Source organism: Pituophis catenifer, unplaced genomic scaffold (assembly GCF_029215685.1).
Source record: "Pituophis catenifer annectens isolate HBS135680 unplaced genomic scaffold, rPitCat1.0.hap2 SCAF_2, whole genome shotgun sequence".
Taxonomy (NCBI): domain Eukaryota; kingdom Metazoa; phylum Chordata; class Lepidosauria; order Squamata; family Colubridae; genus Pituophis; species Pituophis catenifer.
Window position 1 is genome coordinate 78,193,657 of NW_027256882.1, and position 11,458 is coordinate 78,205,114.

Here is an 11,458-nt window from a genome sequence, read left to right on the forward strand (position 1 = left end):
TTGTAAGGATTGGCAATGGGTCTTGAATACATTTTGAAGGATGGATCTCTCATCCTTTCCTATGGGCATTAATATAATTAGATATATGATTTGAGATTTGAGAACTATGCAAGAACAACATACATCTGAAACCTGAAATTATGTTCAATATTTCCAAAGTCCCCAAAACTCTCATTTAATGTACAAATAAATTTTATCCAATATTTACTCCACATGGCATTAAATGGCATCTAAAATCTCTATTTTACCAGTATCATTCATATACTACAAGTTAGTCTGTATTTAATGACCTTAATTGGGACCTATTGTCTCTATCACTAACCAAAAATTCACATAAACAACCTGCTTATGGTTATCAAGCAAATGGTTATTGAGTGAGATATTATGTGAATGTGACTTTTGACTTCCTGCCGGCTTACCCATTGGCTATGCTTGTTAAAGCCAGCTGGAAGATAGCAAATGGCAATCACATGACTACATGTATGCTGAAATAGTTATACATTCAAGAACCAGTCATGTCAATTTTTCAGCACTGTCATAACTTCCAACAGTTGCTAAACAAATACTGTAGTTGTTAAGCAAGGAGTAGCTACCATATTTTTCAGAGTATAATACGCACCTTTTTCCCCCTCTAAAAGGGGGTAAAATTTAGGTGCGTCTTATACACCGAATGTAGCCCTGCCCACCCACTGGCCCCCACCCTTTGGCCTCTGCCTTGCAGCGGTTACCTCCTTGCAAGCAAATAGCAAGAAAAAACAGCTGCTTTCAGCTTCAGCACAGGCTAATTAGCACAAGTTGATTGGATCGGCCTCCTGACTCTCAGCTGATTTGCTCTCAGCTGTTTTGTGCAGGGCTCTGCTGCTTGCTGCAAAGAGGTAAATTGCTGGAGCAGATTTTTTTTTTCCCTTGTGCTAATCAAGCTATGCTGAAAACGAAAATGAAAGTAAAGCAGACTGCTGTTTGCTGCAACGAGACAAAATTGCTCAGAGACAGAGGGAGATTTCTTTTTCTTCTTTTCCTCACCAAAAAAGTTTTATACTCCAGTGCATCTTATACTCCGAAAAATACAGTCTATTTTATCATGTGCAAAATAATGCAATACTCTTATTACCCTGTAAAACTTTACTTTTCTGAATAGAGAAGATTAATTTGAATTTTAGATATTATTCCAATACAGTTCTTTGTCATTTCTTGAGCATTTCCGTGGTAACCCAATGCTAGGCATGAAGAAAATAAAATTAAAAAGTACCTAGAAGGATTATACATTAAAGGAGGAATAAAGCTGACCTGAAGTCTACAAGAATTACTGTAGGCTATCAGATCTGGACTGCAACTGTCACTGTTCCAAGTAATGCATCCATCGAAAGTAGAACTCCAAGGCAGGTAGATTCCTCAAAGAACAATTTATTGGATACATCATATTGGCACCAATATAGTGAAAACCGACTCTGAAAGTTCCCGCGGTTTTCACCTAATTAAAAAGTGAAAGTTCCCCCTTTCCCCCCAGTCATCATATTGTCCAATAGAGGTGCTGGTCGGCTGCTTGGTTACTCCACTCCTCTCCACAGCCACCTGTTGAAATCTCCTTGGTTCCTACAGGAAAACTTTTTGTTTTGACTACAAAACCATAGCTATCTATTTTCTCCCCCTCCCTGTCCCCTCTTCTGCCTTGTGGCAACCCTGAAACCGTAAAGATGGCCTCAATCAGGTCCGCTTTAGGGTTGACAGCAACATTTAGACAGTGGCACAAAAAAGATTACATATCTACAGTAATTGTAGCACTTTGTTTTTTAATGGAATCCTAACAACATTCCATTGGAGTTAGCTGCAAAATGGGACCAGGAAAACAAGGAACAGAGTAACAGTTTGTAATTCTTTCACACACAAAAATCTACTCTTTGTTTTGTTTTCCATTTGGACTGAGAACTACCTTAGTTATGATATGAAGGGAGAAATGCTGTTCATCTACCACAAACCATTTGCCTCCATCTCTACCAGTACCTCCTGATCTTCCATCTATCCATTCTAGCCTTTCAGCAATCTGTAAAATAGTTACACGTTGTTATCACTGCATGTACTTGGAGGAACTATGTGTGTTAAAAATAATCTGGCTGAACGATGTATGTATGGCTACTTGTAAACATAGTTTATTTGATTCTAGAATTATGCCTGCATTTTTTCACTGGAAATTTACAAATGTAGTATATCTTGGTAAGACCTTTTAACTATTATCTTCAACCCTAGTAAAATATAGATGGTTATATTAAAAGTCACCTTGATTCTTTTAAAATAATGCCAGTATAGCAAAAAAAATAATAAAAAAAATGGGGGGTAGGAGAGAAGGTAATAGGAGCCGGACAGAATCACAGGAAGTCTCTGATTACATATTTGAGGGTATATAAAGTACTTGGATTATTTAAATTCTATTCCTTCCCATTATGAATCTAAAGAGCAGCGGTGGCGCAGTGGTTAGAATGCAGTACTGCAGGCTATTTCTGCTGACTGCCGGCTGACTGCAATTTGGCAGTTCAAATCTCACCCAGCTCAATGTTGACTCAGCCTTCCATCCTTCCAAGGTGGGTAAAATGAGGACCCAGATTATTGGGGGCAATATGCTGACTCTGTAAACCGCTTAGAGAGGTCTGTAAAGCACTGTGAAACGGTATATAAATCTATGCTATTGCTATTATCTACTTTTGTAAAAGCCTGGTCTATGTCCTGGCCTAACTTTTCAGTCAGCTCAGAGCAGACACTAGCTCTAAGTCAAGTCATTCTTCTCTGTGCAGTTTAACTGATTTTTCAAGGATTCTAGATCCTTGATATTAATCAAGGTGACATCAGCTGCCTCCTGATTTTTTTAGTTCATAAGAAATCTACTTTAAAGCATTAGAATTTCTGCTGCAGAAGTTCAGGTGATTGGTGGCCATCAAATGTAGGACAGAGGCCAGTGAACCTGACGCATGCTTCCCTTGGCCTGTTAAATAGTCAGAATTTATGAAAATGGCTTATCTCCAAAACAGATGACAGATGACTCAATTGACCATTTATAACTGAATGTTTGAGTATCTCAGTATGAAACTGAGTATTGATCTGATTTGAAGATCATGCTGCCCCATGTCTTAACCATGATACTAACTTGGCTGAGTTTGGTCGATGTACTGTGCTTAGACAACTTTCAGCGGCTGAATCACACAACTCAACCAGGGGTGAAATCTACTGACCTTCCTTACTGGTTCAGAAGTGCATCCATGCGTGCATCACATGCATGCGCAGACCCTCTGTGCATGCGTAAAACCTGCGCATGCGCAGAGGGTAAAAAACACATTACTTCCTGGTTAAAACCAGGAAGTAATGACATCCAGGCGGGTGGGCAGAGCCTTGCGCCGCTATCGCTACCAGTTCTCCAAACCACCAGCCACAATCGCTACCGGATCACCTGATCTGGTCCGAACCGGGAGCATTTCACTCCTGAACTCAACCCAACATTATAGTTTAGCACTCCTTGACTTTTCCCCCCTCTTCCAGGTACCCCTGGCAATCATTGGATAACGATGTGACTTATAAGACATGTTTCAGGTATATAGTTTCCATCTCCATTTTCTCTTCTTTATTTTTATTCTGTATGTTTTAACCATCTTCCTTCATGACTTGTTTCTGGAAATTCCATTGTGTGCCACAATTTATAAGCTTTCAGACAGACTAATAAAGTTATTCTCTCAATATGGGTTTCAATGTTTTTTCTCATGGCCAACATAAGAATTATTTAGCTGTGCACTATCCATCGATTTATATCTTAAGGCAAGATATTCCAAACCACTGTTTGGTTAAAACAGTGTTGCAGCCTTAAGTATGCTTAAGGGACTGAGTTTCTTTAAAATATTGGAATAAATTATTTCAGGATAGCTAGGTCTTCATATGTGTATTCATGTGTTTATTGTAACATTATTTGATTTGATAGGCTCAGAGGGAAAATACTAGAGCTGATTTTTTTTTTAATTTTCAAAAAACCTTTATTAAAATTTAAAATACTAAAATACAAATACATCTGTAACAAAAATACGTCCATGATAGTTGTACAATTCAACGTTGTTCTAACAGTACACAAATCTTAACTCTATTCATATATTCTCAGATATTCCTAGAGCTGTTCTAGACATTGTGCATCCGTTCCACCTTCTCAATGGATTTTTTCTTAGTATGAAAAAAGGGGAATGCATTAGAAAAACATGGTAGATGTCAATGTCTGGACCACCCATAGAATTTTATGAATGAGAAAAACTTGATTTGCACAGTGAAAAGCCTTCTCTGGAAGCATTTTGGATATGTCTGTTACTTTGTTTTGCTCTCAGCTCATGGTTTAAAATGCAAATGCTGATTTGCAGTGGGAGAATGCAGTACCCATTAGCTTGGCAACATGTTTCTTGTTTGCTTGTTGCACTGTGCGGGAAATTGGGAAATTGTTCTTAGATCTGCTGGCAAATGGACTCTTGAATTATCACACTAAGCCACAGATTATGTGGCCATATTTGTCCAACGACCCTGGCAGAATGAGCTGGTTCTTTGGAGTCAACACTGATCCTTATGCTCCATCAGGGACAAAAAGGAATGGTGATTTTTCAGTATGTTTCCGGCAATTGCAGAAAAAGATTAGGGAGCCTGTTTTTTAAAAAAAAAATAATAATGAAAAAATAAATCTGCAGTAGTATGATACCAAGTCAGGCAGCTTATTCATCCACCTTTCCCTTCCCATTTGCTAATCCCTGTGTTTGTGGATGTGTGTGGGGAGGGAGGGAGGGAGAGAGAGAGAGAGAGAGAGAGAGGATAGAAAGATTCATTTTGTCTATCCTGCTGCATCCAATCTCTGACCTAAACTATCTAGTATGTTTGCAGATATAGAGCTGGAATTCTCATATTAGTAATTCTGGGAGGTTCCAATCTCTATGCATGTGAAAAGACAATATTCATTACCCCCATAAGACTGCCCAAATGATTACTGCTCATATTTTTGTAGCAGGAAACATTTGTCTTTTGCTCAGGACCAGAAAACGATGATTAGAGTATTAAGAGTATGGTCTCTTTTTTATTGACAGATCACTAATCATTTTTATACTGACTAGAATTTGTCTTTAGTGGTAGCAGGGCCTAGCAGAATGAATCTAAACGGGTATAATAATAATAATAATAATAATTTTATTTCTATACCGCGGTGTACAGCCTATTTAAAAACACAAAAACACGACAACAATTTAAAATTTAAAATCATTAAATAATTAGGCTCCAATTAAAATCCCAGAAATTTAAAATACCCCAATTTAAAACGTTATGTTAATAGCCCTGCCTGGCGGAACAACAGGGTCTTCAGAGCGCAGCGAAACACCCGGAGGTCGGAAATCTTTCGTATTTCGGGGGGCAGTTCATTCCACAGGGCTGGGGCTCCCACAGAGAAGGCCCTCCCCCGGGTGTCGCCAGCCGACATAACTTGGCTGATGGCACCCGGAGGAGACCCTCTCTGTGGGAGCGGACTGGTCGGTGGGAGGCTATTGGTGGCAGAAGTCGGTCTCGAAGGTACCCGGGTCCTATGCCATGGAGCGCTTTAAAGGTGGTAACCAACACCTTGAATCGCACCCGGAAGACCACTGGGAGCCAGTGCAGCTCGCGCAGGAGGGGTGTCACGTGGGCGCAACGGGTTGCACCCATAACCACCCGCGCGGCCGCATTCTGGACCAGTTGGAGCCTCCGAGTGCTCTTCAAGGGGAGCCCCATGTAGAGAGCATTACAATAGTCCAACCGGGAGGTGACAAGGGCGTGAGTGACCGTGCGCAAGGCGTCCCGATCCAGAAAGGGCTGCAACTGGCGAATCAGGCGAACCTGATAAAAGGCCCCCCTGGCCACGGCCGTCATGTGCTCTTCTAAAGACAGCCGTGCGTCCAGGAGGACACCCAGATTGCGAGCCCTCTCTGTGGGGGGCAAAGATTCACCCCCAATAGTCAGCGATGGCACCTGCTGACTATATCGGGGCGCCGGAAGCCACAGCCACTCGGTCTTGGAGGGGTTGAGTCTGAGCCTGTTCCTCCCCATCCAGGCCCGCACGGCCTCCAGGCAGCGGGACATCATATCAAGGGCATCGTTGGGGTGGTCTGGGGTGGAGATGTACAGCTGAGTATCGTCAGCGTACAGATGACACTTCACCCCAAAACCACGGATGATCTCACCCAGCGGCTTCACATAAATGTTGAACAGGAGAGGCGAGAGGACCGACCCTTGCGGCACTCCCCATGCGAGATGCCTCGAGGTCGACCTCTGTCCCCCTGCCAACACAAACTGCGAGCGGTCGGAGAGGAAGGAGGAGAACCACCGCAAAACGGTGCCCCCTATTCCTAACCCCCTCAACCGCTGCAGCATGATACCATGGTCGATGGTATCAAAAGCCGCCGAGAGGTCTAATAGGACTAGGACAGAGGAGCAGCCCCTGTCCCGAGCCCTCCAGAGATCATCCACCAACGCGACCAATGCCGTTTCAGTGCTGTACCCCTGCCTGAAGCCCGACTGGTACGGGTCTAGATAGATAGCTTCATCCAGGTGCCGGGGAAGTTGTCGTGCCACCACGCTCTCAACAACCTTCGCCAAAAACCGTATGTTTTTGTGACTTCAAAACAATGATTTTGTTAAGGATTCAGTCTGAGGCAGGGAAATGATCCAGACAGTGGACAGAATGGCTTCTGAAGATCTAAAGAAAACAGCTGAGACCACTGGTTGTTCAGGAAACTCAGGACAACGAAACAGCTGGGTTGGCAGCTAGCGCAATGGTGGAGGAAGTATTAAGATAACGACTAGCACAGGCTAGAATCTACAGAATAACAAGAGTTTGAAGGTAACTTGGAGATCTTCTAGTCCAACCTCCTGCTCAGGCAGGAAACCTATACCATTTCAGACAAATGGCTGTCCAATCTCTTCTTAAAAACTTTCAGTGCATTGACTTCCAGACTTTCAGTGCATTGACTTTCTGGAGGCAAGTTGTTCCACCGATCAAAGTCTACTGCATGCACAACTTTGAGGAGAGCAAATAAAATGCATTTGCTACTATAATTGCAGCTGAAAATAAGTTGATGCCCTCTTCTTTGTGAAAGTCCCTCAAATACTGGAATCCTGCTATCATGTCCCCCTTAGTCCTAGCCAAACCTAATTCCTGCAACCGTTCTTCATGTGAACCTGCACAGTTCTCTTTGGTTAGGCTACATTGTTTATGTCTTGATATGCTCTTTAAAAGTATTTTTCTAAATGCATTCCATAAGATGAAAATTTCACAAAATCTTCATTAGTAGTTTTAGTTTTGACACTGCTTGCTCAAATGAGAGAAAAACAGTACTGGCTCCTATTGTAACATACTTTTTATAATGACATGCTGTGAGGAAAATGGGCCACTTAGGGAGTTTCTGATTGCCTCTTCTCCCCCCCTCCCCCCACATCTAATAAACCTGTGTGGTCCCTCATCCTGTTGGTCTCCAGGAGGAAGACAGAGGAGCTCTTAGAAAAGTTGGTAACAGCAGCAGAGCCCAAAAATAACAATGTAATACCAGCTGCTTGTTCCTTTCTACCTTTTTAGGCTCTCTGGAGTGGTTCCCGTGGCCTCTCTGAGGAGAAAGATAGTCACACTTCATGGTGCTTCTTCACTTCCCTGCTGGACAACTGGTTTTAGCACTTAGACTTATATAAAGCTTCATACTGCTTTACAGCCCTCTCTATGCGGTTTACAGAGTCAGCTATTGTCCCCAATATCTGGGTCCTCATTTTACCGACCTCGGAAGGATGGAAGACTGAATCAACCTTGAGCCTGGTGAGATTCGAACTGCCAAACTGCTGGTAGCCAGCAGTCAGCAGAAGTAGCCTGCAGTACTGCATTCTTACCACTGCACCACCACGGCTCACAGTTTCAATGATTAGTACTGCCTGATTTTTTTTTTATCAAGTCTAGTGAAAAACATTGTCCTCTCTTCTACTTTCAAAATAAGAAAAATAGGACAAAAAGTTGACGTACATATCACAAGCCAACTGATGTAGTCCCCATACTTCCCAAGGTGATTCTAGAGATCAAATGTCAAGATGGTTACATAAGATCCCAGCCACTCAGTGCATACTCTTGATAGCTTATTTAGTTCTTGTCACTATAAAGAAAGTTGGAGTAGAATGAATAATGGGTTTCCAAAAAGGAAATGCTTTTTCACACAAGAAAGTCACACCACATTAATTAAATAGATTGGATATATATCTTGATCTGTGCCTTTTAGCAATGTCACTTCAAAAAGAAATTGACTTAAACAAGATTGATAAGGTGATGCAAAAATTCAAATTGGTTTCCTACAAAAGAAGAGATGTTTGCACTTAGTATATTATTAAGAAAGTGTCCAGTTCGATTGAGCTGAAGCAGCATGACTACTTCGTATATCTCTTCACTGAATTGAATTGCTTCTCCAAACTTTTAGAAAAAGCAGATAGTAGCTGATTTGGCAATATATGGTATGTGGAGGGGAAAAAATGGATGGAAAAATGTAAGGCCTAATACATTATTAAAGTGAAGCCAACACAATTCTGGATGAGCAGTAATGATAAAGCAGCACCAAATCTACAGATTTGATAACAGAATAGTAATAATAAGAAACTTTAATTACAGAAAAACATCTAGTCTGACCAAAACTAAATATTCAAGGTCTATATATCTATAGCCCTATATGGAAAAAGATATACCAGATGTTTGTACTGGCTTTAGGAAGGGCCGAGAAACACAAGACATTATTGCTGATGCACTCTGAGCATTGAGAAAACCAAAGAATACCAAAAAGAAGTCAGTATGTGTTTCATTGATTATAGAAGTGCCTTTGATCTTGTCAATCATGTCAAGCTATGGAATGTACTCAGAAAAATGGGAATCCCAGAACATCTCATTTCCCCATGCTACGCTGATGACCCTACTCATATAGTTAAAAATGCAAAGAATCTGCAAGGCCTGGTATTAAAAGTCAACCACAACAATGAAAAAATGAACTAAAATTAAATATAAAGAAGACCAAACTAATGTCAACAGGCTGAACAAGTAGCCTTAAAAAAGACAATGAAGATATCGAAGTGGTGCTAGCCACTTCAATCAACCATCAGTAATAAAAGACAAGCAGTCAAGAAATATGCTGCAAACTAGCATTCAGTGGATCAGCCATGAATGTGTTGGAAAAGATATTCAAATACCATGCCATGTCTATATCTGCTTAGGCAGGAAATCCTACACCACTTCAGACAAATGGTTATCCAGCATCTTCTTTAAAACTTCCAGTGTTGGAATATTGAAAGGATTGATCTGATTTGAGGCTAGAGCTGATGATTTCTGAACAATCCTTTCTCTCGCTCTCCACCAAGTTACTCTTCTTGAACAAACAACAAAATGTGCCCTTCTTTTTCTATTCTATAGCAGCAAGTTCCAGTTTAATGTTTAAGCTGCATATTGGAAGTAGAGCTTTTTATACCATTTTGAAACTTATACTAAGCAAATTAGACATCTATGTCCTGTTGTGTTTCAGGCTATGAAGGAGCATAGCCTTACTCTTATATATGTTAATGAGTTGTTTTAGCAGAAGCCTCTATAGCAGTGATGGCTAACCTTTTTGCCATCACATGCCAGGAAGGGGGGGAGGTTCGCGCACACGTGTGCCACACCCATAATTCTATGTGCCCCGCCCTGCACATGTGCACCCAACCCCCCCTCCCCCCTTGCTCCTGGCCCGTTTTTCTTTGTCACCTGGCTCCAGATCCTCTCTATGCATCTGGGGAGGGTGAAAACAGCCTTCCCCACCTACCCCCAGGCCCTCTGGAGGCAGAAAACAACCTGTTTCCTTACTTCTGGTGGGCCCAAAAGGCCTGAAAATCAGGTGGCCGGCATGCACATGCACGCCAGAGCTGACCTGGCATGCCCACTGATATGGCTACGTGTGCCACCTGTGGCACGCGTGCCATAGGTTCGCCATCACGGCTCTATAGGCTTGTTGTAGGCTTATCCTCATTAATTGCTTTCCACTGAGTTTCAATCATTCTTATATGTTCTATTACTTCTTGCTTCATAATTTTCTCCACATTGCCTGTCTGATTTTCTCTTGCTTTAAAAAAACAACAACTGTTGATGATGATATTATGTAAAGATTGTGGGGATGAGGTATTGAGAGTACCAAAAACTTACAAGTTGCCTGATAGAAAGAAAGAAAAAAATTCTTTTTTCTGCTTTTCTTATTTGCGCAGTTACTTCAGTGGCCATTGCTAAAAGGTGTGGGAATTGCAGTGGTGGGTTTCAAAAAGTTTTACTACCAGTTCTGTGGGTGTGGCTTGGTGGGCATGGCTTGGTGGGTGTGGCATGGTTTGGTGGGCTTGGTTTGGTGGGCATGGTAGGGGAAGGATACTGTAAAATATCATTCCCACCCCACTCCAGGGGAAGGTTACTGCAAAATCCCCATTCCCTCCCCAATCCAGGGGAAGGTTACTGCAAAATCCCCATTCCCTCCCAATCAGATGGGATTTGGGAGGCAGAGAATAGATGGGGGCGGGGCCAGTCAGAATTTTTATTACCGGTTCTCCGAACTACTCAAAATTTCCACTACCGGTTCTCCAGAACTGGTCAGAACCTGCTGAAACCCACCTCTGGAATAGAGTGGCAGAGCTACACCGTTGGCGCTCTGCTCCTCTGCAAACGCATGAATTACCATGCTGGAGAATTTAGGCACTCAAAGTCAACCTGCTGCCTCTCTTGCCAGCTTGTGTTGCTGCAAAATGTGTGCAGATAAGAGACATTCTCATCATGAATGTCATTTCGTGCATAATCTGCATTTCTAACATTGATTTAAAAGATACTGTGATGATTGTCACAGTGAAGGGCATCTCAGTTGTATTTTACTAGCCACTCCTAGTATGAGATACATCAATAAACTAAAGGGCATTTCCTGCACTAATAGAGCAAAATGTAATTGCAGGCCTATTGATTTGAATCCAGGCTTAGGTGTATTTGGTATCAACCTATTGAAATTAACAGGACTTAAGTTAGAAATTTAAACTATTTAAACATTTTTCCTTCATCGTTTAAATAACATCAATTCATCTTCCATAAGGCTCCATTACACAGAATCTTTGACCATATACATTCTGATTTCGGCACTGGAGGGTGGGTGGAGAGAATCATTTTACAATAATAGTACATTACACAGAATTTCTCAGCAAATCCTTATGACATTAAAATTCCTAGCATGTGTATGCATGACAAATCATATTACTACCCACACGGTTTTCCCTAAGAAGACTAATTTCATGGACATTTCATGCCTATCCTTTCACATTTTGCATCAGCATAGTTGCTGGATAAGCCATCAATAATTTCATTCAATGCTAAAGCATTACAATTGGAGTTTTTACATTTAATTGAACATCATAT